The sequence below is a fragment of the Bison bison genome, unplaced genomic scaffold (genome assembly GCF_000754665.1).
Source record: "Bison bison bison isolate TAMUID 2011002044 unplaced genomic scaffold, Bison_UMD1.0 scf7180017864289, whole genome shotgun sequence".
Taxonomy (NCBI): domain Eukaryota; kingdom Metazoa; phylum Chordata; class Mammalia; order Artiodactyla; family Bovidae; genus Bison; species Bison bison.
This window is the reverse complement of record NW_011494861.1, coordinates 7,119,519-7,125,298: the sequence shown is the minus strand read 5'-3', so window position 1 is coordinate 7,125,298 and position 5,780 is coordinate 7,119,519. Positions and strand designations below refer to the sequence as shown.

At 43.5% G+C, this 5,780-nt stretch overlaps 1 pseudogene; it reads right to left on the bottom strand.

The window, feature by feature from the left end:
• Positions 1–3,111: 3,111 nt before the first annotated feature.
• Positions 3,112–5,446, bottom strand: LOC104995898 (annotated as a pseudogene).
• Between the last annotated feature and the right edge of the window lie 334 nt (positions 5,447–5,780).

Here is a 5,780-nt window from a genome sequence, read left to right as displayed (position 1 = left end):
TCCTAAGTTGCATCTGACTCTATGACCCCATGGACTGCAGCACACCAGGCTCCCTTGTCCTCCGCTGTCTTCTGGAGTTTCTTCAGATTCATATCCATTGAGTCAATGATGCCGACCAACCATCTCATCCTCTGCTGCCCTCTTCTTTTGCCTTTCATCTTTCCCAGCATCAGGGACTTTTCCAATGAGTCGGCTCTTTGCATCAGGTGAAGTATTGGAGCTGCAGCTTCAGCATCAGTCCTTCCAATGAATATTCAGGGTTGATTTCCTTTAGGATTGACTGGTTTGATCTACTTGCAGTCCAAGGGACTCTCCTTGCTGTGTGGCCTTAGGCAAGTTTCTTGACCCCTCTGTGCTTGAGTTTCCTCATCCACAAAATGAGGATAATAGTATATACATAGAGATGAAATAGATATGGCTATAGATATACATAGCCTAATAGAGTTTTTATGAGGATTAAGTGAGTTACATGTAAATTACTGAGGGGGTCAGAACTTCTCTACTGGAGGTGATCCGTCTTGCAATGCAGGGTACACAAGTTCAATCCCTGGTTGGGGAAATAAGATCCCACAAGCTGCAGAGTAACCAAGCCCACGTGCTGTGACTAATGAGCCCAAGTGCTCAGGGGCCCCTGCACTAGAGAGAAGCACACATGCCACAAGGAAGATCTCATGTGACACAAACTAAGACCTGACATTGCCAAAAGCAAATAAATAAATATTAAAAAAATAAAGCAATGAATCATTGAGGGAAGTGCCTAGTCCACAGGAAGAGCTCAGTCAATGGTGGTTGACATTATAACTAATTAACTATCATTATTCTCACGCACCCAGCAAATACTGAGTATCTTGTGTGTACCTGGCTGTGTGCCAGGCTTTTTACCGTCATACCTAACACTGCATAGTACCATCTGGATATTTATAAGCAATTCGTACAAGCAGACAAATGCATAAATTCTAATTGCACAGCTTGATTCATTGTAATAAAATACATACACTCATGGAAGCCACTCCCCAGATCAAGATAGACAGCATCACCAGCCCTCCAGAAGTCTCCTCCTGCTCTTCCCCAGGCACAGACACCCCTCCTCTGGGCAGGTGATCACTGGCTGCAGCATCAGTGTTTCCTGAAGCAGCAGTCTGCCCATGTTTGCTGCTATATAGTATTCCCTTTTGTGAATAGAAGGATTCTTGACATTTCTAATTCAGAATTTCTCAAATGTCGTGTCCTTCCTCATCAGTGCTTCCAGACCATTTTCTTTGAACTTCAATGTCTTCAGAATATGCACTCCCTTACCTTTGATTGTTGCAGCCTTCTGATCACAAAGCTGTCATAGCCTCTCATTCCTCCAGGAATGCCATCACTCTCTCTAAGCCCACTCCCCATGTAGTGCAGGTGATTGCTAATCCATGGCGACAACCCTCCCCCACGGCCTGACTTCCCTCCACATTGCCTCAGCTCTGCATTCTCAAGATCTCACCCTGACCTTAGCTTTACCAGTGAGGACAACTCTGAAATCTCAGTCTCAGATATCATTCTGTCTGACTCCACCACAATCTTCCTTCTAAGCCTTCCACTCCCAACTCCAGTAATCTTTAGCACCTCCAGACCTTCACTCCTCCAGCCCAACGACCTCCTCCCTGGCCTCAACTCCCGCATCTTCTTTCTTCCCTTCTTGACATGGGGTGGGACCCTACGGTCCTTGCCCCCACCATGTCCTCTGTCCGACTTTTGTCTCTGGACAAACTTTAGCCAAAGGGTAAGTGTAATCAGAGAAGTGACAAAATGTGGAAAGGAAGGAAAATAGTCCAATGCTGCTGCTGCTGCTGCTAAGTCGCTTCAGTCGTGTCCAACTCTGTGAGACCCCATAGATGGCAGCCCACCAGGCTCCCCCGTCTCTGGGATTCTCCAGGCAGGAATACTGGAGTGGGTTGCCATTTCCTTCTCCAATGCATGAAAGTGAAAGGTGAAAGAGAAGTCGCTCAGTCGTGTCCGACCCTCAGCAACCCCATGGACTGCAGCCTACCAGGCTCCTCCGTCCATGGGATTTTCCAGGCAAGAGTACTGGAGTGGGGTGCCATTGCCTTCTCTGAAATAGTCCAACAGGACTAAATAAAATAGTTTAGTCATTAAACATAATCAAGGACCTTTAGTTCCTTCTCAAGGGCCCTAGATAATATTCTGAGCCATATCCTATGAGCTGTCTTATAGAGACTGAAACCTCCACCAGGTGGAAGACGTTAACTACATGATGACCAGATTGTAGCCATGACATAAGCTGCCACAGTTCCGAGAATTGGTCTCAAAGAAATGGGGACAAATTGACCCCATTTGGAACTGAAGGTAAACTGTGCCTGAAACAATCAAGATGACACTGACCACTGGTGACCAATTTCAAGATGACTATTAAAAAATGACTATCAGAGCTGACTGTGCTGTTTCCGCATGTAGCCCCCTCTAGCCTATAAAAGCTCTTACACACTGATTGTCAGTGGGAGGGGAGGCAACCTTTGGACTGGAGAACCCTCCCCCAACACACAGTTTGCAGGCATCCAAAATAAAGCAAACTTTTCTTTGCACCAATCTGGCCTCTTTATTGGCATTTGAGTGGCGAACAGCCAGTCCCCACTTTAGGTTACATTCTCACCTGCTCCTGTTGTAACACCAGTCATTCTAGCCTTCCTGTGAATCCACCCTCAGCCCCCTTGTCCCTCTCTGGCTTCTTTGTACTTCTTGCTTGATAAAACCGCAGCCCTGGTTAAATCCAACTTAGCACCTATTCTGTGCCTACAACACTGCAGCTGAAGATAACTGGAGAAAAACACATAAGAAAATGACACGTGTTAGTCTTGTGTTTTTGGTGGTGGTTTATGGTTTATCCCTTATGGGAGGGATCTTTTTTTTTTATGATTAAATCTGTAATAAAACCATATAACATTCATCAATGCATTCGATAAGACTAGTTTCATCCATGGAACATAATAAACCACTTTAAAACAGCAGTTTTCATTCACGTCATATAAGGCTGTCAAATTAAAAGTATTCCTTATAATGGGTTGTTATCCAAGAAATCCATTTCACTTCACGTTATGTGGTAAGACTGATGGATAGATCCTCTAAGAACAGAATCTGAAAGTAGACTCCACCCTTTTGGTCACCTTTTCAGTCTTTCTCTCAAACAAGTTTCACAACAGGAAAATATTTGTGAGCAGAGAAATCAAATTCAGGAGGAACCTTGGATTCCTTTTTGTGTCCTCCTGCCAATAACTTCATAACCACAAAGTTGGGTTTGGCAACCTTTAAAATTCTATTGACCTCATGGTCTGGGTTTGGGATATTTTCCAGTATCATTTTTGCCTGCTGAAAGTGCTTACTAGCTGCCACATACAGTTCTGGAGACTGAGGAGGAGGGCTATATTTATTGAGGTCAGACATTTCCTTGAACTGCAGATAGTGCACTGGTGGTGGTGTCATTACACTGTTGAATGGAGCAAATCTGTGCTCATATCGAACTTGTTCACTATCAAGCTCAAACTTGGGTTTTCGTACTTTGCCATCCATGTCAAAAGCTACCATGGTTTTAAACATTCCAGCACACATGTTCTGATATGCCTGGCTCATTGTGATCTCTCAGCTCAATGGGTGAACTTTCTTTTTTTTTGTTTTTTTTTACTACTACGGCCTTTCTGCTGCTCTTCCATTATCCTTTCCTCTGCCATCTGAGAGCCATCGGCACGACTTAATGTCGACATCAACCAGGCATAAAGAAATTCAGAGAGATACCAATATATGTAATAATACTCGTGCATGCTGTGGAGCTCCAATTCGAAGCCACTTAGGAGATACTGTATCATAATGCGAAGGTTATGGTAAAGGACCCAGGTACCTAAACAGGCCAAATGCTGCCTGTGGGGCTCCTGTTTCAACAGCATAGTATGAAGGGCTGCATCAACCTTCTCTGCCTCATCCTGCAAGGTAGCAAATTCCTCAAGAATATGACCGAGTTTATCTCTCTGCCGAGCCCTGTTATGTCCATGGATCTGAATAAGACTACAGAATGGCCGAACACAGTGAGTAACAAAAGAGTCAATACAGTCCTTAGCCTGGTGATTATTATATAGGCAGCACTTTGGGGAGAGCACCGGAGGACTGACAAAAGACCGAAGAGCATCTTTCACCATGTCTTGCATGAGATGGTTTCCAAAGACCTTTTTTTTTATCCACCAGGAAAGTGGTTTGTAATAGAGATCTCGAAAGAACACAAGGTGATTGTTCACTAAATTCACAGAAAAAATCCAAGATACAATGTAAATTTGTTAAATTGACCACCTCACAGACAGTTTTTATTCTATCTATCAATCTTGCAAAATAGTTGACCATTTCTTCTCTTTTTATTAGTTTTGCATATCAAGGGAAGGTGGGTGGCAGTAGTCTCTGGTTAACAAGTGGCTCAAAACCCATCATAATGGGATGATCTCCTTTTGTAATATCATTCTGGGCCTGGATACCATGATGCAATGAATTATGAATGGCAGAAAGAAGATCTGCTGCTTGAACCATCAATTTTTGAGCTTCTGCAACAGCACTGGTCTCTTTCTTAGTAAAGGCTATAAGCACTGTCAGTAACACTCGAGTAAATTTCACTCTGCTGAATACTGCTAAACATTGTTGGTGTTCTAGTTCAACTTCTGGGTCTCTTTCTTCTCCTTGTCGACTTCAAGTACTCTTTACTCTTCTTTGCATGTCATCCTCCACATCTTTTAGAATGCCTGTAACTCGAAGATCTGTCACACTGTTAGCCATTTTAAATCCATAATTCATTGACTGAAAATCTTCCTCTTCAAAAACAGCAGCTTTATTTACTTTTTCCCTTGCAATGTCACAGATTTTCAAGATACCCAGAGCAAAAGCTTTCATGGCAGGATCTTCTATAAAATCTGGATTATGAATGTAAAGGCACGTAAATACTGTCTGTGCCAAGGAATGGCCTTCTAACCACATTATCAAACAGCAAAAGCATGTATCCATTATCCCTATCAATTCAGGCAAGGTGAGGTCTTTAATTTTTATGGTGCCATCCTTGATAGCTTGTTCAAAATTGAGAACTTTCCGATTAACTTGGTTTCCAATCATGCCAGCATCCATCTTGGGATCCATCATTTCAATGGCAGACATGGCTTCAAAAAGACCAAATAGCTTATCATGAAGCAGTTCTCCCAACTTTAATTCTCGACAAGCTTCTTCAAAATCTTGGGTTATGTCCACCCAGTTTGTGTTGCTTTTTTCCATCTTTTCTGGTATACCGAGCTCCCATCCTGAATCATCATCTTCTACAGAAGCTTTCATAACCATTACGCCTACTTTTCTCGTGGCCACCCGCGCCGCCACGCACCGTCCAGACCGCTGAAATAACTACACCTCCTTGGCCGCCGCCGGCGCCCCCTCCCCTCTCCGCCCTGCCCAACCGGCCTCGTGCGCGCATGCCTGGGAGGGATCTTAGTTCCCCAAACTGGGATTGAAGCCAGTCTCTTGGCAGTGAAAGAGTGAGTCCTGAGCACTGGACCACCAGGGAATTCCCTAGTCTAGTATTTTAAATTTTTATCAACATATGACTTGTGTACATAAATGTGCACATGTTTTAGGTGTACTTTTGACAAATTTCCATAAAGTGAACAAACACATATAACTGGCTCCTGCTGACCTTAAAAACAAAAGTTATTTTTAGCAGCAAAAATGGGTCTATTCAGGAATAGCAGAGATTTGCGATTCAGGACAGGCAA